This window comes from Hemicordylus capensis, chromosome 4 (assembly GCF_027244095.1).
Source record: "Hemicordylus capensis ecotype Gifberg chromosome 4, rHemCap1.1.pri, whole genome shotgun sequence".
NCBI lineage: Eukaryota > Metazoa > Chordata > Lepidosauria > Squamata > Cordylidae > Hemicordylus > Hemicordylus capensis.
In genome coordinates this window covers 214,727,812-214,754,300 of record NC_069660.1, presented here as the reverse complement: position 1 = coordinate 214,754,300, position 26,489 = coordinate 214,727,812, and the positions used below count along the sequence as shown (strand labels likewise).

Sequence of the window (26,489 nt, the reverse complement as noted above, 5' to 3'; positions counted from 1 at the left end):
CAAGATTATTTGGTTGCTGTACATTACAACATCTTCTGCTTTAGCTTCTATGCAAAATACTGCAAAAGATTATTCTTATCAACAGGGAATCTATGAAACCAGCCTTCCGTTCTAGCAGCAAGCTAAATTTTGAACTTGACATTATCTACAGAGTAAGAAGTATTTTGCTTAAAATTGGTAATAATGGGAATATGATAAATCTAAACATTATAACACAAAAGTTTCATGAAAACAGACCTATGATTTCTATTTTAACATGGACAACAATGACACTAACCTACTTAGATATGAAATTTTAACTGAGCTCTGCTGTCACCTACATGTGATAAAGAAGAAACATTATTCTGAGGGTAGGGCAGAAAAATGCAGGTGTGGGGGGGAAACCCCCCCCCGAATAACCTCAGGGAGACAAACCAGGGGCAGGCAAGCTATAAATTAGTGTGAATCATGGAAGGTAAGAACACTACCCCATTGTCTTTCATGTGTGTGTGTGTTTGCTTGTTTATTTATTTTGTTTTATGTATTTAACCCACTGGTTGGCCACTGTGCGAAACAGGATGCTGGCCTAGATGGGCCTTGGGCCTGATCCAGCTAGGCTGTTCTTATGTTCTTACTTCGATACCACCACTTACTTCGATGACCACCAAAAAAAAATTGAAATAGTAGTTAAAACAAAATAAATGACATAGTAAAAGTTAAAACATCACAACAATTTAAATTTTTAAAAGATATTAAAATGATGATAAAATTGTTAAAACAATATTTATATAAAAGCCTGGGTGAATAGCTGTGTCTTTAAAGACTTTTTAAAAATTATTAGAGATGGGGAGGCTCTTATTTCAGCAGGGAGAGCGTTCCAAAGCTCTGGGGCAGCAGCGGAGAAGGCCCGTCCCTGAGTAGCCACTGAACGAGCCGGTGGCAAATGCAGACAGACCTCTCCTCATTATCTCAATGGGCGGTGGAGTTCAAAACGAAGAAGACGTTCTCTTAAATACCAAGGGCCTAAGCTGTTTAGGGCTTTATAGGTTATAAATAGCACCTTGTATTTTGCCTGGAAACTTATCGGCAGCCAGTATAGATCTTTCAATACAGGAGTAATATGGTCTTTCCGAGATGACCCAGAGACCAACCTGGCAGCCGCATTCTGAACCAACTGTAGTTTCCGGACTACACACAAGGGCAGCCCCACATAGAGTGCATTACAGTAATCCAGTCTGGAAGTTACCAGCATATGTACCATTGTTCTGAGGTCATTTATCTCAAGAAATTGACACAGCTGGCATATCAGCCAAAGCCAACAGAAGGCACTTCTGGCCACTGCCTCAACCTGAGAGAGGCTCGGATCCAGAAACCAGAAGCTCGGATCCCCAGACTGCATACCTGTTCCTTTCATGGAAGTGTGACCCCATCCAGAACAGGCAGATCAAACTCATCTCCTGAGTTTTGAACCCACACAATGAGTACCTCCATCTTATCTGGATTCAGTCTCAGTTTGTTATCCCTCATCCAGCAGATTAACTCCTCCAGAAAGGCATTTAGGGAGGTTATGCCTCCTCTCGATGATGCTGACATGGAGAAGTAGATTTGGGTGTCATCAGCATACTGATAGCACCCTGCAACAAATCTCCTCATGATCTCTCCCAGTGGTTTCATGCAGATGTTAAACAACATCGGAGACAATACGGAGCCCTGAGGGACAACATACAAAAGTTCAGATTTTAAAGAACAACAGTCTCCAAGGGACACCAACTGGAATCTGCTCGAGAGGTAGCAGCAGAACCACTGCAAAGCAATGCCTCCTACTCCCACCCTCAGACGCTCCAGAAGGATACTATGGTCGACAGTATCGAAAGACCTCGAGAGGTCCAAAAGGACCAACAGAGTCTCCATATACATACAACAGAGTATGTATATGGAGAGAGGTGGGGTGGGATAAGCTGAGCAGTAAACTAACCTCCACTATGTATGAATGGAAGAATACCAGGTGCTTAACAACCTCTCCAAGTATCAAGCAATATATTTGGCAATGGAGCAACAATTCACAAAAGAAATAGCTTAGAACTGGGTATCACATGCCCACAAATGAACTTACTGAGAGGTTCCAGAGCAAAGTGTACAGTTATTGTTCCTGTCCGGAACACAATATATCATCTTTAAAGGCAAATCAAGGAGAAAACAACAGTAACTTCTCAGAAACAAGCAATTACCTCTCCTATGTCATTTACAATTGATTGATTGACTGCTTGATTGATTGATTGAATAAGTGCTGTCAAGTCGGTGTCGACTCTTCACCACCACATAGATAGATTCTCTCCAGGATGGTGTCTTCAACATGGCCTTTAAGGTCTCTCAGTGCATTCATTGCTGTTGTAATAGAGACCATTCACCTTGCTGCTGGTCGTCGTCTTCTTCTCTTTCCTTCAACTTTCTCCAGCATTATGAACTTCTCAAGCGAACTGGGTTTTCGCATAATGTGTCTGAAGTATCATAGCTTGAGCCTGGTCATTTGTGCCTCGAGTGGAAATTCTGGATTGATTTGTTCTATGATCCATTTGTTTGTTTTCCTGGCTGTCCATGGTATCTTCAAAAGTCTTCTCCAGCACCAAAGTTCAAAAGTGTCAATACTTTTTCTCTCTTGCTTCTTCAAAGTCCAGCTTTTGCATCCATAGAGTGTCATGGGGAAAACCATTGTCCAAACTATTCTAATCTTTGTAGGTATAGATACGTCATGGCATCTAAATATCCTTTCCATGGCCTTGATTGCAACTCTACCTAATGCTAGCCTGAAGTGTATTTCTTGACTGTTGGATCCTTTACTGGATGGTCGATCCTAAAAGGCAGAAACTATCTGCCACTTCAGTGTCTTCATTATCAATTCTGAGGCTGGTTGTTGTACCTGTTGTCATTAGTTTAGTCTTCTTTACATTTAGTTGTATTCCCATTTTTTCACTGTGCTCCATGACTTTCATTACTAGAGCTTGCAGATCATCCGCATTCTCAGCTATTGAAGTGGTCTCATCAGCATAGTGCAGGTTACTGAAGTTTCTTCCTCCAGCTTTAAAACTACACTCATCTTCTTCCAATCCAGCTTCTCTTAGCATATGTTCAGCATATAAGTTGAATAAATAAGGAGAAACTATACAGCCTTGTCTTACTCCTTTGCCGATCTGGATCCAGTCTGTTTCACCATGTTCCGTCTAGATTGTGGCTTCCTATCCCGTGCATAGGTTTCTCATGAGAACAATCAGATGTTCTGGGACACCCATTTTCCTAAGGACATTCCAGAACTTGACACTGTCAACGCAATCAAACACTTTTCTGCAAATAAAGCACATATTGACTTCTTTCTGGTATTCTTTGGCTTTCTCAATTATCCAGTGTGCATCAGCAATGATATTTCTTGTTCCTCAGCCTTTTCTGAAACCAACTTGAACATCCAGCATTTCCCTTTCCACACAGGGCTCTAATCTGCATTAGATGATCCTGAACATTATTTTGCTAGCATGTGAAATTAAGGATATTGTGCGATGGTTTGCACAATTTGTTAAGTCTCCTTTCTTTGGTATGGGTATGTAGACTGACTTCTTCCAATCTGTTGGCCACTGTGTTGTTCTCCAAATTTGCTGGCATAGTTTGGTTAGAGACTTGAGTGATTCTTCTGTTGTCTGCCATATTTCTGTAGCTATTCCATCAATTCCTGTAGCCTTCCAACTTGGTAATGACAGGAGTGCTGATCTAACTTCATCTTCCCATACTAGAGGTTCTTGCAAGTAGGAAATATCTTCTAAAGTATCTTGAATGTGGACGTCCCTGCTGTACAGATTTTCAGTATACTCTTTCCATCTCTGTTTGATCTTCTCTGAACCAGTTACTATCTGTCCTTTGGCATCCCTTAACATAGCAATTCGAGGTTGGAACCTCCCTCTGAGTTCAGAGATCTTTTGGAAAACTTTCCTTGTTTTCCCATGTCTATTTCCATCCTCAAGGTCTTTACAGATGTCATTGTAGTACTGCTCCTTGTCTCTTCTAACAGCTTTCTGAAATTCCCTATTAAGTTCCTTCCTGAGGTCTTTATCTTTCTTGACTTTGGCTTCTCTCCTCTTCTGGGCAACTTCCACTGTCTGTTTTGACATTCATTTTGCTTTCTTCTGTTTCTTGGTCTTTGGCAGTCTTTTTTCACATTCGTCTTTAAAAACTTCTTTGATTGCATTCCACAGTTCCTCTGGTTCCCTTTCACTGAGGTTCAGAACTTCAAAGCTGTTCCTGATATTCTCCTTGAAAATGGTGGGTACATTTTCAAGATCATATTGTGGAAATGATCTTTTATATCGTCAAGATATAAAACTACAAGTTCCAGCTATAATGCAACCACAAAGAACAAGAGATGTCATTTCAAAAATAGGAGTCTGAAAGGGTAAAGGAAGATTGAATGATTCCTGACACCGACATCCTGAAATTAAGTACATTTCTTATAAAGAGGGTGGTGCTTGAATGAGAGAAGAGCAACAGGACCCCCGCCCCATAGTGTTTGAGACAGCCCGCTTAGCTACTCTTTTTGAAAGCAACAAGAGAGGCCAAGATTCGGCTAAAACTGGAGGCAAGTCAGGGAGTGGGGCTTGTGGACATCATTAAACACCCTACTTTTCTCAACATAATTCAAGAACTGGAAAAAGATGGTTCACCTGTTCCAGCCACTTGCATTTATTTTCTCACCTATGAAAAATATGAACAGGTTCCTAGGCTTAATTTCACTAACAGTAGATGAAGCAGTAACTGGAGGTTCAAATTATTAACAGCATTTTTAAAAAATCAAAAAAAATCTCTGCACTGGCCTGCCAGGGAGCAGGCTAGGCTAGAACCTTTCTGCCTGGCTTCTAGACTTTAATGTGCAGTTTGTTTTATATAGAGAAGCACTGAATCATGGAAGCCCCAACTGTAATTTGAACTGGTACAGTCCAGACATATATTTACCCCCTCATCTGCTTAGTGAGAATTAGTCCCTAGTCCCATTGGTTTCAGGAGAGCTTACTTCCAAGTAACATACTTACAATCGATTTGAGAATCTCATAGACACTCTTACATTAATACAGTACTATACAATCATCCCTCGCTCATTGCAAGGATCCCGTTCCTGGAAAAACTCGCGATTGGCGAGCCATTGAAATAAATGGTAAACAGGGGCTTAGAGGAATCACAGCTGCAAAAGGACTGCAAAATACAGTACAAATTAGAAAGAAATCCCTCCAAATCTCCCCAAGTCACCACGAGTCAGTCAGAGGAGTGGGGAACCCCCCCAAATCATCCCTGACCCCCCAAAATTGCCAAAAAATCTCACCAAACCACGGATACTCAGGTTACGGTTGGCAAGACGTGCCACAATTTTGCAGTTGCCAATACTGAAAACCGTGATTGGGAAACCCGCAGTTGGTGAGCGATGAGAGTATAATTAATTTTTTCAAGGAGATGTGTCATTCTCAGAGGGAACAGACCAATGGTTGACAGATTATCCACTCATGGTGGCATGGTTTCTTTTTCTCCCATAGTAGGAGAACTCTAAGTCACAACATTAAATTGACTTGCAGTTGGTTCAGGGAAATAAACAAGAAGCAGATGTTCACACATGCTACTTATGGAATTTACTGCCACCAATTTAGATGATGATCACTCATTTAAATGGTTTTAAATGAGGATTAGACCATTTATGTATATATATATATCTATCACCAGCTATTAGACATGATAAGAAGGCAACTAAAGGCAATGATCGCAGGCAGTGGATTATCAGGGGGGAACAGTTACTGCCACCCTTTCTAGGGTGGTCACCTAAGGCTTAATGGCTCCCCTCTTCCTCCTACTCACCTCTCTGCCCTCTCTCTCTTCTCTTCAGAGGCAGCCACAACAGTGCACAACCAGCCACTCTGTCCTCCTTCTATACTTGGGGCATTTGAAAAGGAAGAAGATGGAGTGGAAGAGAAAGTGGGAAGGAGAGGAGAGGGTTAGACTGCTGTTCTAGGCCTCTCATCTTTCTTCCACTGTTCTCTTCCCTTTCAAATGCCCTAAGAGAGTTGTGTGCTGCTGCCAATTAAGAGGCAGAGGAGGTCAGGGCAGTAAGTGAGGCAGTGGACAGGGGATGCAGGCATCACTTGGTGCCCTGCCTCAATCAGCCAAAGATCTTGGGCCACCGCTGCCTCCTTGTTAAAGGCCAGCACATCTCTGAATAGTTTACCAGATGTTTGGGGACTAACAGCAGAGGACAGCTATTAAATTAATGTTTTGCTTGCAAACTTCCCAGAGAAATCCAATTGGCTGCTGTTAGGAACAGAATTCTGGACTCAATGAACCTTAACTGTCTTGTTGGGTCAGATTAATGTTTTTATGTTCATAACTTCAAAAGTTAAGCAGTAACAAAGGTTAATACATAATGTTGGAGGAAGATGTGCACAATCTTCAACACTGCTTGAATTTCTTTTGACAAGAACATAAAAGACAATAAAAATTATACCAATTAATACTGTACTGACAGAACTTTTAATGCAGAACAACAAACATAAATTGCTTAGAGATTACTTGATTCAGAAATAGGGAGAGTAAGTTTAAAATCAGTCATGCCCTACTTAAGAAGATTATGAGGAAGTGTTGATTGCTTTCTGCAAACACAAATATACACTGGGATCAGATGGCTGGTTTCCCATCATGTTCCTGGAACCATAGCCAGATCTGTTTGATCAATGTTTCAGCAGTGTAATAATTTTGCAGAGTGTTAAGGAGTTGCAGCAAGCAAGGCTATTATATTTTATGCATGCTCTTAGGTTTTGTCTGCACTTTACTACAGAGACCCCACCCTGAACGTTTTTAACTAATGGAGACCGTATTTGTGAAGCATTACATCTCTACAGAACAGTACATGACCAGGAGAAAATGCAAGAATGTACAAGAGATTGTACAAGAATGTCTAGAGACTGAAATCCTGAGTTAATTCCATGTTTGATTGATTGATTAAGTGCCGTCAAATCGGTGTCAACTCTTACAAGATAATCAGCCACAAATGGGTTATCTTTGTGCTGTCTCCTTGCCGCTCCATCTCCTTGCCTATTTCACAGGGCACAAAAGGCAGTTGAAAAGGTGGTTTGTTGGTTTCTGTTTTTCATGTTCCCTTCACATATATGCAAATCTACACCTTGAGTTCCTGCAATTAAAATAGCCACCTAATGGCACAGCGGAGAAATGACTTGACTAGCAAGCCAGAGGTTGCCGGTTTGAATCTCCGCTGGTATGTTTCCCAGACTATGGGAAACACTTATATCCAGAAGCAGCAATATAGGAAAGATGCTGAAAGGCATCATCTCATACTGCGTGGGAGACGGCAATGGTAAACCCCTCCTGTATTCTATCAAGACAACCACAGAGCTTTGTGGTCGCCAAGAGTCAACACCACTTCGATGGCACACTTTACCTTTACCTATATTAAAAGGAGGGTGATTTAGAAGGATAGCAACTAAGCAAGAACTACACCTGCTGATCCCTTGACCAAATTTATAGAGCATGGGGTAACTTACAGAGCATAGGGATAAAACTTCAGGTTGATTAGCTGCTATATAAACATAGGGTTCGTTTTTAATCTTATAAAAGTTATAGGAGCCAATCAAGATACAAATATGACACACACACACCACCAACCAATACTGAATAAATCTCAGCTGTAGTAAACTGCAGCTTAAGCAAGCCATTCATTTCCTACAGTTTCAGCTTGGGGCGGGGGGGAATTGCTAAAATAAAATTCCTATCCTTTCTGGTTCTATATGTAATTCCTTTAAGGAAACCAATCTAATGATGTCTTAGGTAGACATTTTCAGCCATTTTTCACACTCTGAAGGTACATGATCACAAAAGGTAAAACCATATAAAGAAATACTTTACAGGAACTTCCATGATCACAAAAATGATTACTGCAACCATATTTTATTTATTGTTAGGTTTTTATATCGCCTTTCATTAAAATAATCTCAAGGTGGAATCGTTCTGTCACGTGCTGCTAATTCATGTGGTATTTTCACACCATGATGGGTACACATGTGCCCAAGGATAATCCCATGACAAATGTGACCATGTGAACTGGATTATGGAAATATGATACATGTCGAGATTTGTTCCAGCATGGTAGCCTTTTCTAAAATGTCATTACTACAATTATTTTTTTTTCTGTTTTAACTGAATGGCACTACTCAACTTCACATAAAAGTACATGATTGCTAATGGATCTCAAAGAAATAAACTGATAGGTTGTGACACTTTTTAAGATCTTCATGTCAACCTGTTCAGAAAATGACATGGGGGTATGTTGTTAAAATGCTCACCCCCACTTTATTCCTTTAGAAATTGCAGAGAGAGCGACAGAGAGAAAGGGAGACAGACAGAAAATGAGAGAACACTTTTTTTAAAATCCCCATTACATACAAATACAGGATTTTTTCTCATAAGTACAGACTATTTTGATTCTCTGCAGGGACCTTTCTTTGCAACAATTCATACAAAACCTATGCATCTTTGCACTTGCTGAAGCCATTCCAAAACCACTTCACCGGCGGATAAGACTTACTAAAGCACAGCATTTTTCCTCCTCCCATTACAGTTAGCTTACCTCTTTCAAAATTTCCTTTAATCCAAAAGAGGAGACAAAAAGGAGACAAAAATTCCAAATTCCTGTTTCTAACCTAAAGGGTATAAGCTACCCAAGATTTCCTAAGATCCATTCATACATTTTCACCACATGACCAAGCCTGCATGGAAACTGCAGTGCACAAGAGAAGCAAAGGAAGCAAGTATAAAATAGGCTTCAGTGCTAAGCCACTAGTATTGGAGATTCGGAAAAATAATAATGGCTCTTTAATTGCCAGCAGACCTCAGTCCCATTCCACACATGGAGCAAGCAGCTGTGTACAAGACTCCAAACAAATGGACAGTGCTCTCAGCTTTAACAGTATTGGTCACCTCCTGGTGACCAAGGAAGCCTGGGAAGGGAATATCAGCAATAATTCCCCCCCCTATTCCTATCAAATAGGTGATCTACACTGCCATTATTAACAACAACATACATTTGGTAGTGTTCACCATCATCATCACTGCCGCCAACACCACCCAGTGCTGAATACAAGCTTTTATTCAGACAGCATGATTTTGCACACACAGCTACATGCTGAGAATTCAATCTGTACATGAATTGAATTTACTGAATATTTTCAAACTCATTTTCTAGTACAGGGGTCCTCAACCTTGGTTCCCCACATGTCCTCAGTCACCTTGGCCTGTTGTCCCTGGGGATGATGGACAATAACATCTGAGGAACAGGAATGAGAATCTTGGCTCTAGGACATCATCATCATCATCATCATCATCATCATCATCATCTCCTCTTGTTTACACAGTCAGGCAGATGTTATTGACTGGTTTGTTTTATCCAGACATTGAGTCCTTTCCAAGGACCTGGGATGTCAGAATTTTGTTATCAATATTGTTCTTCTTGTTATTATAGATATCGTCACAGAATATAGGCTGTTCCCAGTAATGTTGCTTTTTGTAATTGGCTGATGGTGATTTCTGTGGCCCCTATTATTTATTTATTTATTTTAATATCCCGCTCTTCCTCCAAGGAGTCCAGAGCAGTGTACTACATACTGAGGTTTCTCCTCACAACAACCCTGTGAAGTAGGTTAGGCTGAGAGAGAAGTGACTGGCCCAGAGTCACCCAGCAAGTATCATGGCTGAATGAGGATTTGAACTCGGGTCTCCCCAGTCCTAGTCCAGCACTCTAACCACTACACCACACTGGCCTCCTTATCTTATCTTTATGGAAGATGTGTAACTTTCTCTGGGAATTCTGTTGCAATGCCCACCTGTCCCTAACTGCACCCCAGTGCACTCCCAGTTAAATCTTGGCTTTCAGTAATGACTGTATCACTGTTTCTTCTGGTAAGAAAGCCTTCATCTGAGTGAATTTCTCTGATTGGATCATTCTGGAAGGGTTTTCCTTAGTGCCCCAGGTCAATAGCGCGATCGCAAGGGTCTAGGAAATACCACTCTGATAGTCACTGTCCTGAGCATACACAGAAAGTGACAGAACAGATAATGCGTCAAAGCACTGAGATTGGAATGCAGTTTCCCTCTCTTAGCGAGCAAATACCCAGATAAGCCAAGGAACCAAGGACATACTCTCTCTCACAGATAAGACTTTTCAAGTCACCCAAGTGAGTCATGCTGAAAATCAGTGCCACACTTCCCCCTATGGTGGCCTCCCTTGAGAGAGCACCTATTCAGCCTTCTATTTTAAGAGAAATGTTTTAAGAGAGCGCACAGCTCGGCCATTGTCAACACCTTTTGTATAAGCATCTCCCCATCCACAGAACAATCAATGCACCCAGGATCATACCCTTAGGCTACCCTTCAGTTATTAAAACCCCCTTTTGCCACCCCACATTTGAGGGAATGGTGGTGGGAGGTGAAAGGCATGTGCAAATTGGATATAGAAGGTTTTGGGGAATAAATAGCACACTACTTGCTTTGCTGTTCCCACCATCCCAAAGTAGGGATGTGCACGGAATCAGGTGGGGGCAGTTCGATGGTGCCAAAGGTGCTGCTTTAAGAGTGGGGGGAGGATGCACTTATCCCTCCCTCCGCTCTTCCCCCACCAGCACTCCTTTATTCTGAAGTTAATCAGGGTGGCAGAGTACCTCCCTGCCGCACTGTTGCCCCGGTTGTCTGGATACAACCATTAGTATCTGCTACGTGCCCAATGTGCATGCCCAACATGCACACGTCTGTGCCAGTGCGCGCAGGTGCAGCGGATTCTTTCAGTTGCATCCAGGCAACGGGGCGGCAAGGAGAGACTCTGCCGCCCCGATTAACTTCAAAATAAAGGAGCGCCAGCAGAGGAAGAGCAGAGGGAGGGACAAGTGCACCCTCCCCTGCTCTTAAAGCAGCACCCTCGGCGCCATCGAACAGGCAGAACCGGCCACCTTTCAAACCGTTTCGGAGGCCGTTCACATGTCTATCCCAAAGGCATTTCATCGTTTCTCAGCGCACTCAAGAGATTTGTATCTTGCATTGGAACATTATTGGATTTTTCTTTTGTTTTCCTTCTCTGGGAGATCCTTTGGAGCACCTTCTCCCCCCCACTCCCGCTCTGCCAGGCAGCCATGGCTCAGCCCTTGCCTTGTGACCTAGAGTTTCTCCTACTCAGCCCCAGCAACAAAAGGTCTCAACCTCCTTCTGCAAAGGAAGCCCCCAACTGCAACCCCTGGCATCCACATCCCTGACCTAGGAACAGGAATCTGTGTCTCTGTTTACACTTTTTCTCTCCCTCTCTCGCTCCTGTTTCCTAGTGCTCAGAACTCTATCCCTTGTCCCTCAGCACTAATCTGCAAATGTGTATTAGAGGCCATCCAGTGACATTCTCTGATTATTAACCCCTGAAGGGAAGATCACTACCAGCAACCTTGCTGAGGTGCTAACCATGGCCTGAGCTGTAAATCTTTGCACTTGGATACAAATTTTGCTTTCAAGGAATGTGCCTCTACTCTGTTACACCCTTTCTGAGTGCTCTAACATGGGTATATCCTATCCAAAGTCAGCTTTCCCAATACCTTGGTTCATAATTTGGTTGTACGCAGGTGTGCATCACATTAAGCCAAAACATAAGTTCGATTCATTCATTATGTCATATGAGTGAACAGATGTCTGTACACTCATACGCGTGTTTGTGTGAATGACTGTACCTGTGTTAATTTTAGAAGTATCTGGATAGAGGTCGTTCAAATTCATGGTACAGATAGGAAATGTACTTCTGAACCTGCATTTAGCATAACATGTAAATAACTGTACCTGTGTATACTGTACACTCTGTACAAGTGTTGAATGTAACATGTGAATGGGTCTATAGTAACTAGGGGTGGTAACTACCACGCTTCAGAGTGAACCTGGTAACAAATATAGACATTTGACATTATAAGAGGAAAAAATGAATCTCACCATGTCAGTCTGAATAATCTTCTTTAGAGTTTACTACTTGGCTTTCAAATATACAGCACCTGTTCTTCTGACCTGCAGGAAGATAATGAATACGCTTCAGGGTTTTTTTAAAAAGGTTTTTGATTACAAAGCACAACTCCATCCTCAGTGTATACTTGTGGAATCTCTATGGCTTTACATATCATTTATTAATTTGAAAAAGTTATCTCCTACCTTACAATTATGAATTTTCACAATTTGATGGCTCACAGTTGAATAAGTTATAAAACAATATTAAAACAATCTCAAAAATTACAGCACAAACAGTAAAAGCAGCAGTAAAATAACAGTTAACATAACAAATAAACTTAAAACTTCAGGAACTCTGAAAGCAACATGATCAGTTCAGATTAAAAGCACTGAAAAAATATACATAACCTCTTTTGGAATAAGTTATACGAGCGGATCCGGCACAGACCATCTGCAGCACCCCTAGTTCTCCCTGTCATTTCCCCACTCCCTTCAGCCCCAGTCCGTTCTCCTTCCCCCTCCCCCTCCCCCTTCAGCCTCAGTCCATTCTCCATCCTTTCCCCCACTCCATTCTGTGCTTGGCTTTCCTTTCCCTCCCTGCCTGCCAGCAGCGGTTTAGCTCGTTGGCTGGCATGGCCGGCAGTTTCCCTCCCTATCAGCCAGGCTGGGCTGTGGGAACTTTCCCTCCCCGCCCGCCAGCGGCGTTTCCCCTCCCCGCTGGCTTCTGCTGCCATTTTCTCCCCATCCCCATTGCTGTCTCCCAGGCAGCTGCTCGCAAATTCTTGCGAGAGCTGCCACACATGGGATTAGCAATGGGTACGTTTAGCACACACACACACACACACACACACATACTGGTAGATAGATAATCAATGGCACACCACTGTTTTTGCCTCCTGCCTGGAATAATTATTCTGTGTATACAAAACTTTCCACAAACCAACAAAGAGGAAATACAGTGACATGTTTTACTGGATACGTAAACGTTAGAGCCACAGTTGTAGCATTGTTAGTATTCCACTGGCATTAACATATATATTTCACTAAGCACTACAGTATAGGTAAAGTTGTGCCATTGAGTCGGTGTCAATTCCTGGTGACCACAGAGCCATGAGGTTTTCTTTGGTAAAATACAGGAGGTGGTTTACCATTGCCATTTCCCACACAGTATGAGATGATGCCTTTCAGCATCTCCCTATATCGCTGCTGCCCAAAACAGGTGTTTCTCATAGTCTGGGAAACATACCAGTGGGAATTCGAACCAGCAACCTCTTGCTCCCTAGGCAAGTTACGTCCCAGCTACCAGCGCTTAGCTGTAATTCTAACTACTGTCATGAATGAGAAAGTACCAGCAGCTACATAACCAAACACTACTGGTGTTACACCACCCTTCATATGCACTCCTGTGAAGAACAGCATTCTCCAAAACCAGTGTATCAGAGTTCACCAGTAGCGTAATATTATTACAACGCATCAGGTGGCAGTGTAATTTGCATAAACCACTCTTTGGTAGCAAATGCCCAGACAATGGGCAACTTCAGACTAGTCAGTCATGACTAAGGACCACTGAAATCCATGAGACAGAGTAGACATGAATAACTTAAGTCCCATTAATTTCACAGGACTGAATTATGACTAGCATAGTCTGTATGCTCCCCAATATCGCCAGTATTCTCCCTTTACTACTGGTGATAGATACATGTAGCAATATCCATGGAGCTTACTTCTAAGTAAGAATGCTTAGAATCACCCCGTCCCCTCACACTAACACACCCCTACCTTCCATATACTCCTTTCAAATTTTCATCTTTTATTCTGAATTAATTCAGAATTGTTACTGTCTCTAGTTTCATATTTACAATCATTATCACAGGCTACAATCCCTCTTCTGCCCATGTACATACAGTAAATATAAAACTAAAACCGTATCAATTCTGAATTCATTACTACAAAATGAAGGGTGGAATTCTGTATATGTGGCAAAGAATGTCAAATGTAGCAATACAAGGCAGTTCTTGAGATCACTGATAATCCTAACACTCTCTTACACATTAGAAAATGCTGTGTCTTTTAAATTATGATTGAATTGCCTGACATTCATTCTTCTATTAATTGTTATCACTATAAGGACGTTTCAGCTTTGAAGAAGAATGTTTTGTTCCTAGTGATCGAACATTATGTTCAGTCATCTGATCTCTCTCAAGGTCAATGTCTTCAGTAACTTGATAAGGATTACATCATTCCACTCTATCTGTCTGTAGGACAATTACATCACTGATCGATAATAGTGGTCTATGCTTACTATTAACATATTCATATTAACTACAAAGCACATAAAACCCCAGCTACTTCATCCACTAGAAGTAACATGTGTGATTCACAAATGAAGCCATTTTGGTTTTTTAATTTATTTTATCACAAATAAAATTTTATTTTTGCAGTCTGTAAAGAAATAGGTGTTGATGCAAAGTAGAGTACAGCTCACTCAGAGTAAAGTGCTTATGACTTTCTTTAAAAGATCCCAGGGATAAAGAAGGTTGCTTATTCAGGACTATTAAGTAAACTCAACAATCATATACAACATTTATTTAGATGGCTAGGAGACTCCCATTGCCTAGCAGCTGCAGCCCCTTGAGCACCCTGAGATCAATATTAGAATTTACTGGAAATTATGGAGCATGCAATTGTGTAAGAGTTGCTCCCACACTCCCACTGCATAAACACAGCATACATGCTGGGCCAGTGTGTGAATGAACCTACCCTAAACATAAAGAACTAGCAATTTTCAGCCCGCTAGATTACCAGGCGCTAGTAGACCACCCCCGCCCCCCCGAGTGCGGCCGCCAGCGGGCCCAGTCCTTCCCAGTCCGCCCTGCCACCTTCGGCCTCCCCTTTCTGGCTTCCCCCGCCGCCTCGGCCGTACCTATAGCTCTGCTGCCGCCTTGGCTGTACTCCCTTGGCGGCGGCCGCTGCCATCGGTGGCCAGTCGGCCCGCCGCGGCCAGTGGCCCGCCACGGCCACCGCCGCCTCACCCGCATTCTTGGCGTGGCGGCCGCCGCGGCCACCACCACCTCTGGCCGAGGCCGCGGCTCCGCCGCCGCCGCCAGCACTCTTTTCCCGTTGGCGGCGGCCGCTTCTCCTAGGCCGCCGCTTCCCCTGTTCCAACACGGCCGCCCGAGTCTGGGCGGCCGTGTCTTTTTGGGCCGATCTGGGCACGCGCTCCGCGCATGCCCAGAACAGCCCAAAAAGACACGGGCAGCACGGCCGCACACATTAGCTTTTTATGGTATAGGATACCCAGTGATTAACAGCATTTATCAATGTGCTTCTTTGGGTAACCCAGTGCTTATTCAGAACTTTAAGTGGTTATCTTCACATCTTTACAAGATCCATTTAAATTAAGCAGCTAGAAGACTGTGACCTTAAGAATTAAGCTGTACTTAAAGTAAAGTTGTGCCATCGAATTGGTGTCAACTCCTGGCAACCACAGAACCATGTGGTTTTCTTTGGTAGAATACAGGAGGGGTTTCCCACTGCCATCTCCCATGCAGTATAAGATTATGCCTTTCAGCATCTTCCTATATCGCTGCTGCCCAATATAGGTGTTTCCCATAGTCTGGGAAACATACCAGCGGGGATTCGAAGCGGCAACCTCTTGCTCCTTAGGCAAGTTACTTCCCTATGGCACCATACTTGCATTATGCTAAATATCTGAAATCAGATTAGTTTTACCCAGAAAATATTCCAAAAGATTGTGCACCAATGATAGGACAAAAAACGTCTGCTCTTTGCCTCTTTGACACCCCAGGGGGAGGAAATATTCAGATGGTGCCTTCTCCCACTCCACAATTAAATGTGCAGCTTTTCTAATGCAATCAGTCTACCCTCAACTCCAGGGGTGTAGCAAGGTTGGAGTGGGACCAGAGACAAGATTTTAAAATGGCCGTGTGTGTGTGTGTGTATCTTCTATGTGCCACAATAGAACACCATCCTAAATTATTTTTTAAAAGATTTTGAAAATTGTGGACGATGCAAGTCAATTTAATGGTACTAGAGAAAGACATGCTGTTCTGGTAGCTCCAGGTCATAACACTCACATCAATTTTGGAGGATGGATACAAGTGAAGGAAGCATGGGCAGGTGCGCAGCTGGGGGAGTAAGTCATGTGACCTGCCTCTGGGGGGGGCAAGGCAGTGGGCCCCCAGACAACTGTCTCCCCTTGCCCTATTATAGTTACGCCCCTGCTCAACTCACCTCCTCCAGTCATTGGTCTGCCACTTTTACCTGCAGCTCTTGCCCTTCTCCCTACAGTCTTTCAGGGTCTTTACACAGGGCTGTCCTAGCCAGCCACCAATCTGAGATCCAGTGAGTCATATTAGGTATATGTGTTAAGATCAAAAGGAAGTGGATTCAAGATTGTAGAAATGTAGATTTGAGAATAGACCATAGCTCAGTGGTAGAGCACATGCTTTGCATGCAGCAGATCCTAAGCTACCTGGAATCTCCGGTAGAGGTGTGCACGGAACCTCACCTCCGTGGTCTGGCACTAGGTAGGGGGGCTCTTTAAGGGTGGGGGAGGGTGCACTTACCCCTCCAGCCGCTTTTCTCCCGCTGGTGCGCCTGTTTTTTAAAGCATTTGGGACAGTAGGGTACTTCTCTGCCACCCCTCCCCCCCGTTCCTCGGCAAAAGGCTTCATAAAGCCTGACTGCACATGCATGCATGCATATGTCACACGTGTGCGTGTTCGATGTATGCACGCGACACGCAGACGTGATACACATAGGAACCTGCCATATACTGAGTCAGACCATTGGTCTATCTAGCTCAGTATTGTCTTCACAGACTGGCAGCGGCTTCTCCAAGGTTGCAGGCAGGAATCTCTCTCAGCCCTATCTTGGAGAAGCCAGGGAGGGAACTTGAAACCTTCTGCTCTTCCCAGAGCGGCTTCAACCCCTGAGGGGAATATCTTGCAGTGCTCACACATCAAGTCTCCCATTCATATGCAACCAGGGCAGACCCTGCTTAGCTATGGGGACAAGTCATGCTTGCTACCACAAGACCAGCACGTGCAGTCAGGCTTTATGAAGCCTTTTGCCGAGCAACAGGGGAAGGGGCAGCAGGGAAATACCTTGCCGCCCCAAATGCTTTAAAAAACAGGTGCGCCAGCGGGGGGAAAGTGGCGGGAGGGGTAAGTACACCCTCCCACACCCTTAAAGGTCTACCCCCCCCCCGGCGCTGAACCAGTCCCATGTCCGGACCTGTCCAGAGACCTTTAGAATGGTCTCCAGACTGGTCCATGCGCATCCCTAATCTCCAGGCATGGCTGAGAAAGACAACATTTGAAACTTTGGAGAGCTGTCATCAGTCAGGACTGAGCTAGATGGACCTATGGTTTGACTCAGCTCCTTATGTCCCTACTAACCTTCATGCTAGAAAAATTAAATGTGAGAAGTATCCTTCAGAACTTTCCTTTTGCCCACAAGGCTTTTATCATTTTGGAACACATCAAAGTGAAAAGCAAATTCCTCATATATTATAAAATATTATAACACAGTTTGCCCACAAATAACCTGTCTGTGCAATACGCTGTGTACGTCATAAAAGCAGCCAAATGAAGCTAAATAAGTTAAGTGCTACCTCCACTTCATGACTACTAACTCTTTATCACTGTCTCAGAACACAGCAGTAGGCTGTGGAGGAGGAAACATGTCAGTGTAGCACATTTTAAGACTGTTATGAAGTAATTTATTGTGCCTCCCTCTGAAACGCAAATTGATATCATCCTCTTGAAGCCATTCCTTACAAGCTCCAGCAGTGTATCCCCACCCTCTCTGCTGTACTTTATAGAAAGAGATACACAGAAATAATAACAATGAAAAATTGTAACTAAAACAGAAATTGCTATAGCATAAGGATTAAGATCAGAAGGGCCGTCAGTTAGTACCCAAAATGGAGCAAGCGAAGGGTTTGGCTATTCCATGCCACCAAAAAAAAAAGGGGGGGGGTTATCAGATTTCTGTAGCAGCATTTCTTTCCGCCACTCCTTTAACAGAGGTTTCATTTGTCAGTCAACTATCTTAGAGCATTGCACAATTCAAAGAACACACAAAAATCAACTGGCTCACAGTTGAGCATTGAAAAGTACTGTCTTTGATGTGGTGTCAGAAGGTATGAAAGCTCTATCTGAGGCATTTAGTCTTTGATGGCTATTTCACACATGCAAGTCACCACTCGATATTGCAGTCAATGAGCGATGAACCTGTATGTGTAAACCTACCCAAAGGAACAGTGAATAATGTCAGCTTGACTGCTATCCAAACACATTCTGTATTTGGCAGGCCTGACAAAGGCAGCAGGGAGATAGCTAGGAACATATAGCCAACACACTGAAATTATAGCAGTCAATCATGAGGTTAATTTGGATTCTATCTCCTCACATTACTGAACACTATTATGGTTTATTCAGGTGCATATACCACCTCTTCAGCGCAATGAAACAGTGGTATGGAAGCAGCACCTACACAAATTCCCAATGCATTTCACTACAAATACTACAGGTCAGCTGCTAGAGAAAATCAATGTTGCTCACACACTGACTCCAGGAAATTCATAATCGGAATAATAAATTCTGAATCAAATAACTTATTCTGTACTTGTGTGGGGCTAATGTGGGATCATGGAATACAGACATCTCTACTCATCACATATATTTGAGAGCCTTACAGCTGCAAAATAGATTGAAATGCTCTTTGACTGCAACTGTGTCATTCGTAAATGCCAGAAGGGTGGGCTTTTTTTCACCCAATTGTCTTCCTTCCTTATGGTTTTACCCACTCTCTCTCTCCCTGAACAACTAGGTTGTATTTGCCCAATCATTCATCAACAGTATTATCATTACCACATATGCTTCTCTACTGTAACTTTTATAGTGGAGCAAAGGAGAGAGTGCTGCTGCCTCTGTTTAGGTTATTATCATGATGAACTCATGAATACCATTTGTCACTTGTCTGGACGAGACTAATGCTGATATTACTGTGAAAGCTGTCAATTTTAAAAAATATTGTCAGTAATGCTAGAATGTTGATGCTAGATAAGTAGTATTGGTGTATTCTGTACATGTTTGGTGGACCAATAAAATTCTGATTGATTGGTATTAGTATTATTTATTTATTTATCTATCTATTGATCTATCTATCTATTCAATTTCTATACTGACCTTCCAAAATGGCTAAGGGCGGTTTACAAATAAAACAAAACAATTAAAATCAATTAACAGTTAAAGCAGAGATTATAAAACACCATAAGACAAGAACAATTAAACAATCAGAACAGTTTAAAAACCCTGAAAAACCAGGTTGCAACATTAAAACAATTTACATCAATTAAAAAAACCTGGAAGGCCAAGCCAAACAGAGGGCTCTCCTGAAAGTCAATAATGAATTCAAATTACGGATTTCTGCAGGGAGTGCATTCTACAGCCCAGGAGCAGCTACAGAGAAGACCTGCCTCTGAGTCGCCACCAGACGTAACGGTGGTAACTGGAGACGGACTTCTTCAGATGACCTTAACGTGCAGTGGGAATCATGCAGAAGGCACTCTCTAAGGTAACCTGGACACAAGCCATTCAGGGCTTTAAAGGTAATAACCAGCACTTTGTATTTTCCCCTGAAACGTATCAGCAGCCAGTGCAGCTGTTTCAAAACAGGCATAAATATGGTGTCTCCAGGTTGCCCCAGGGACCAATCTGACTGCTGCATTTTGAATTAACTGAAGTTTCCAAACTACGTACAAAGGCAGCCCCACGTAGAGCGCATTGCAGCAGTCGAGCCTGGGGGTTACCAGCTGGTGCACCACTGTTTTGAGGTTGTCCTCGTCAAGGAATTGACACAGCTGTCAAATCATCTGAAGTTGATAGAAAGAGCTCCTGGCAATAGCCTCCACCTGAGATACCAGGATGAGGCCTGGGTCCGGGAGAACTCCTAAGCTCTTTACCTGCTCCTTCTGGGTGAATGTAACCCCATCCAGTGCAGGAAGGTCTAACATCCCTCAGATTCTGAACCCCTACAATGAGCACATCCGTCTTACTTGGCTTCAGCTTCAGTATGTCATCCCTCATCCAGCCCATTACTGCCTGTAGGTAGGCATTTAGGGAATTAATGCCATTTCCTAATGATGAAGATGAAAAGGAGAAGTAGACTTGGGTGTCATCCGCATACTGATAACACCCAGCACCAAACCTCCTGATGGCCTCACCCAGTGGTTTCATGTAGAAATATTAAAAAGCACTGGTGACAGAATGGAGCCCTGAAGGACTCCATATAGCAGCTCCCGTTTTGAGGAGCAACTGAGGAGCAACTGTCATCAAGCTCCACCATCTAGAATCTACCCGAGAGATAGAAGCGGAACCACTGCAAAGCAGTGCCCCGTATCTCCAACTCCCCCAGGCTATCCAGAAGGATACCATGGTCGATGGTATCGAATGCTGCTGAGAGATCCAAAATAACAAACAAAGCCACACTCCCTCCGTCGATTCCCCGGTAGAGGTCATCCATCAGGCCAACCAAGGCTGTCTCAACCCCATAGCCAGCTCTAAAGCCAGTTTGAAATGGGTCTAGATAATCAGTTTCCTCCAAAAGCACCTGGTGCTGGTTGGCCACCACCCTCTCGATCACCTTGCCCAACCAAAGGAGATTGGTGACTGGCCTATAACTATCCATCGCTAAGTAATTACATTTCTATCCCAAACTTCCTCCACGGAGCTCAGGATGCTGTACATGGCTTGTTCTCACATTTTATTCGCATAACAACCATCAGTCACCATCTAACTCTGTGAGTTAGAAGGTGACTAGCCCAAAGTCATCCCTTGATCTTCATAGCTGAGCAGGGATTTGAACCAGAGCCTCTCCAGTTCCAGTCTGATATTCTAACCACTACACCCCACACTGGCCTTCTACTGTAGATGTGGATGATACAGTATGTGATCTTTAAGTTCATGCTGTTCAGCACTGGGCTCCTAAGAATCACAGCTTTACTGTTTACCAGATAAAACCTTACAGAAGCATACATTAAAAAATAAATAAATGCAACATTAACATAATATACCCAACAAGCTGAAGTTTGGCACCCACCATGTTCATGAGAAGGTTATGCAGACTGCAAAAATTATGGATAACTGAATTGTGAAAACCAGCTGTGCTCCTACCCCAAAGCCTGGTATATTCATGATGTGGCCTCAAGACTGAATAACCTGACCAACACTCATACTTTGCTGCCTAGGCCCTTTCCACAAAGTTATCCTTGCATCCACCCTATCTTTCAAACGTATTCAATGCTGCAGATTTTCAATCATTTACATAAGGAAGAATCAGACCTAAAATATTTCAACTGTTGCTAAAGGTGAACTTATCCTCAGTTTTAATCTTGAAAAAGAAGTGCTCAGTATGAGCTATGAAGCACGTTCAAAGTTAGTCAATGCATTTTTATGTGCATGTAATTCTGAGTTATTTGAAAGCACTCTTATTTGCACGCCTTTATTCTGCTTCTTAAGGCTCAAATTAACGAGAAGCAGGATTCATTCAGAAAGCATTTTATCTTAGGCTTTGAACAAAAAGGTGATTTTAATGTTGCTAATGAAGTATTCAGGCCAAGAATCAGCTTTTACATTTTTGAGGGCGACAAGTGTTTCAGAGACAAGTGAGATAAATTAAATATCTGTGAGGAGCAGAGCTAGCGTAGCAAAAAGAAATAAAATATTTTAAAAATGTAATGCATATATAGATGTAATACTTTCCTATAACTAAGTAGCCCATTACTTGTTTCAGGTATTTCAATATCCCATGGGCAGATGAAGTCTGAAAATGCTAGCAAAATGTACATCAAAGAGAGAGCAGAAGAACTGTTTGATCTGTTCACACAAGCTGCCTTATAAGCCAATCCTACTGATGTCTGTGAAACCTACTTCCAAAGAAGCAGACTTGGGATCGCAGCTTTATACCTAGGTACTATGAGTAAGTGAAACATATAGAGTGACCACATCATAGCTTCATATATTCTGCCATCTAGCTAGTTTAATTAGCCTATGCTTCAAAACCAGTGGGTTGTATCCAAAGCAAGTTAGCCATGACTAAGTTCCTTTGAACAACCCAATGGGTTGAGCATTAAAGCATTAGGCAATTCACAGTTATCAGTCACATACACTATGATAATTAACTATGACCTATGTTACCAAAGCCACCCATACATCGGAAACTATTCTAAGGTCTTTCTTCTGCAAAGACAAGGGAGATCTGTCGGAACCACTTTTCAGCGAACAGTTTCAGACAAAGTTTACGAGGCTTAAGCTTGGAGCTGCATTCAGAGCCAATATTTGCTCCTGGAAGGTGTCTAATAACAAGGAAGAGTGTGCCTTTTGAGCATGCACAGTGTGACCCCTCTCTCACCAATGAATAATAAATTTTCAACAATTTCCTTAAGGGAAGGATGTACTGCTTTTCCCAACATGGCAATGCGACCGGACAAGGATAGCCTATGGCAAAAACTTCTGAAATAGTTAGAATGCTGACCTCTGTATACTTGTTCATCATCCTTCAAGACCAGCAGTCCAGAAACATAGCTTAAGCTCACAGACGTGCACATCACGTTGCAACAGATTGTGCAGCTATACCACTCCACATCCACATCTCACTCCAGTTTAAGCAAATACCTACCTATAATGAGCTCATCTGTAATTAATGAAACTATGGACATACATAGTTGATCACACACACAGACAACCCTTGGCAGATCAGGGCCTTCTGGTATAATACTTTTGCTTTCAGAACTCACAACACTCTGTCCATAAGTTTGAAAAAGTCATCCTCACAACATGAAACAAACAATTTGTACCACAATACGTAATGTGAGACACAATTAGAACAGTTTCTTATTCCTTAGCATTTGTACATGTAAGCAAAATTGTCTCATCAACCTGAAATTATACAAGATTCCCCCTCCCCCGTTTTTCTTTAAGATGCTGAGAATTATGCATCCAAGATGGAAACTGAAAAATCAGACTACTATAAATGAAGAATGGCATTTATAATTCTAAGTGTTGTTCAGTCTTTGAGAATTAATTCTAAAAAAGCTTCTAACTTTTAATTCTAACTTCTAATTCTAATAGAAGCTTCTAGATTCTAACTCTATGCTATTAACAAAAAAGAGAAAAGATGAGTGCTCATGACTGAAGAAGCTTTAAGAATATATTTTTATGGAACGAACATTGACTTTCTGTTGATCATACCGATTGGGAATATGCACATACAAATGTATGTGTGCGCTGTCTGTGTCACATGTAATGGTGTACACATGGTAAGGTAAGGCAATATCCTAAGCACATATAGATTATTCTTAATTTAGTGGGTGGTGGCCCTAAGCGTAAGTTATGACTGGGCTGCTCTAAGGCACCCCAGTCTGCTGGGCTACCCTCAGCCTCATTTCTTGAGTAAAGAATGACCCATGGAGGTTATGGCAGAAGCCCAAAGCAGCTTAAAACAGAGGACTGGGGATAGTTTACCAGTTACCATAAACAGCAGACGAAAACTGTACTGCTATGAAGTACTGGCTTTTGTTCAAGGTACTGGATATTATCATATAGTCAAAATATTTTTCTCCCTTTTAACAATCTATGGGTGTCATCGCCAAAGGTCTGGACACCCCTCTGCTGGGAGAAAGAGAGCCCCGGGGAGGAGTCAGGATGGGGATCTCCAGCCACATCAGGCCTACCCCTTCCACCATGGTCAGAGGAGACACCCTTGTCTTCCTCTTCAGACCCAGAAGGCTCCTCTGAGGCCCTGGCTACTCCCCAGCCTTGTCAGAGTTGGCACTTACAGAATCAAATGCTGTCTCTTTACGATCTGGCAGTTCCTGTGAGGGGGTGGGACAGCAGCTGGAGAGTCGAGCTATTTGAAGGCTCAGTCTCCAACAGACCACTGCTGAAGTAAAATTGTTCCGTAAGCTCGCAGCCTGACCTTTGCTTCCTCACAAACCCGACTCTCCAGCTTCTGACTGCACCTTGTGCTTGATCCTGCCTCAGATCAGATTTAATTCAGGTTCTGAGAGGATTGCTTCACCTCAGCTTGTTCCTGTTGTCTGAGAGTAGCTCTTCAGTTCTCATCTTTGGCCCGACCAGGTCTCAGCTGGGCCTTACTCCACTGGGGTGAGCCTTCACCACATGGCCAGCACTCCTCATCCTCACAAGACATGATAATGGGCTAAAGCATAATTGATCGTGGCCACAGGAAAAGTGCTTGCCCACATAGTTGTCTGATGCCTGTTCCGTTACTTATAAAAATACTTTCTACGTGAATCATTCCATTCACTTGTAAAATTTACAACATTACAACTGCCAAGGCCACTAACTGCTGACATGCTAACTCTTACACGCAAATGGGTTGATCCATACAGTGTGTTTATATGTGATGAGACATGCATTGAATCCTGACACAAATGAGCAACTAACTCCATGGCTGCCATTAGAGGATGCACAAACCAAAAATTGCAGTTTGGATCAAATTCAATGAATTCAAACCGAACTGCATTCTGCTGAACTGGCTGACTGGTCTACTTGACCAGTGAGGATTCCCCTTTACAAGGTAAGGGGCGGGAGACTGGGGATCCAGGGAATCTGGAATGGCTGGGTGGGTGGGAGCCGCAAGAGTAGTAGTAAGGGTCTTACCTGGCCAGTGCAGCCACTCCCCTCCCTCCGGCACAGCCCAAGCACATGCAATGGCTTGTTAGCAACCTGCTCGGCATGCGGCTTGCTAACAAGCCATCACATGCACTTTGGCTGCGCTGGTGGTGGGGGAGAGGAGAGTGGCCGTGCCAGCCAGATAAGACCCTTACTACTAGGCTCACCACCTCTGCCCATTCAGTGCCGAACCAGGCTTGGTTTGGTTCGATCGCAGACTGAACCGCTCCCATTTTAGTTTGTAATCCAGCCACTGAACCGGCAATCAAGCCCACGAACCGTTTGGCATCAAACGGTTCATTCACACCCCTAGCTGCCATTATCTCTATTTTGTCCCTAGGAAAGGGTACCAAGGGAATAATTTAAATGCTTTGATAACAGCTTATATTACTCAGTAGAGTAACAGCACCAAGATAACACACCCCTTCAGTTTGTGATTTCACCAACTATAAATCTCACTCTCACACACATACCTACCAGGTTTATTACATTTACCAGATATAAACATTAAAAATGACATCACCTTTGAATCTTTAAAAAAAAAACTCACTTATGAAACATTTTCAGGGCTATTAGCTATGTAGTCAGATTTTTAATAGCTGCGTTATAGAGCTAATTTGGTCAATCTGTCCTATCCATGCGCACATTCATCACTATCCCTCTGATGTAGCAGATTACATAAATTCTGCCTTGAAAAACTTTGGCCAATAGCTATTTCTATCAGAGAACATAAGAACATAAGAACAGCCCTGCTGGATCAGGCCCAAGGCCCATCTAGTCCAGCATCCTGTTTCACACAGGAATGCCCACCAGATGCCGCTGGAAGCCTACAGGCAGGAGTTGGGGGTACGCCCTCTATCCTGCTGTAACTCCTCTGCAACTGGTACTCAGAGGCACCCTGCTGAAAGCATTTGTACTTATCACAGGTATGTATGAAATGCCATATTCCAACTGCTATAACAACACTAATGGCAGGCTTGGTGTTTTAGCTTATAATGTTCTTAACTGGTCCAGCTCAATGCACACACACAAAACCAGCACCAACTAAGAACATTTCAAAGTTCACACAAGAGCCATTAAGGAGAAGGAAGCCACGAAAGCAGCAATGGCTCAAATAATGGTTTTCAAGAAGGTACAGGAAATCAAAGGAACACGTGCATGCACATGCATGCATACATACACAATGGCTCAGTGGTGTGTGGGGGTATTATGAGAGCAGCAATGCTGAATTCTCCCTACTGGCCAACACTGCCTCATGATGCTAAGGTAACCCATTGGGGATGTGGCTGTAGCTCAGCGGTGGAGCATGTTTTGCATGCAGAAGATCCAGGTTCAGTCCCTCGTATCTCCAAGTCTAGCTGGGAGAGACTTCCTCCTGAAATCTTGAAGAGCTGCTGCCAGTCAGTGTAGACAATGCTGAGCGAGATAGACCAATAATCTGATTCAGCATAAGGCAGTTGCCCATGTAACCTGTTGGGAAGCTGTGCCATGTACTTGCTTGTGGCTGCTGGAGTTCTGAAATGGATAAACTCACTAATGAAAATGTCCTCACATGACAGGATATTTGTACAAGGAGAAGGGATTGAATGATATGAAGCAAGGATAAGTTGATGAGAACCAGAAAACAGGCTCATTGGGCTGCTACATCAAGGTACCTGCTATGTGCTGACATTAGGCCCTATGCATTTAAACCAAAAACATATATTGGTTTCATACCTGTTTAACTCAAGGCTT

At 43.0% G+C, this 26,489-nt stretch overlaps 1 protein-coding gene across 14 annotated transcripts in view; it reads right to left on the bottom strand.

Annotated features, from left to right (window-relative positions):
* ATXN1 (ataxin 1) overlaps positions 1 to 26,489 on the bottom strand; it is a 360,243-nt gene that overhangs the window by 151,277 nt on the left and 182,477 nt on the right. For 13 of the 14 annotated variants that reach the window (XM_053246298.1, XM_053246300.1, XM_053246297.1 and 10 more), the window contains one exon: positions 12,022 to 12,093. The exons of the other annotated variant lie outside the window; for it this stretch is intronic. The gene's annotated coding sequence lies outside the window, so the exon portion shown is untranslated. The remainder of the gene's footprint in view (positions 1 to 12,021; positions 12,094 to 26,489) is intronic. 14 annotated transcript variants of the gene reach the window in all.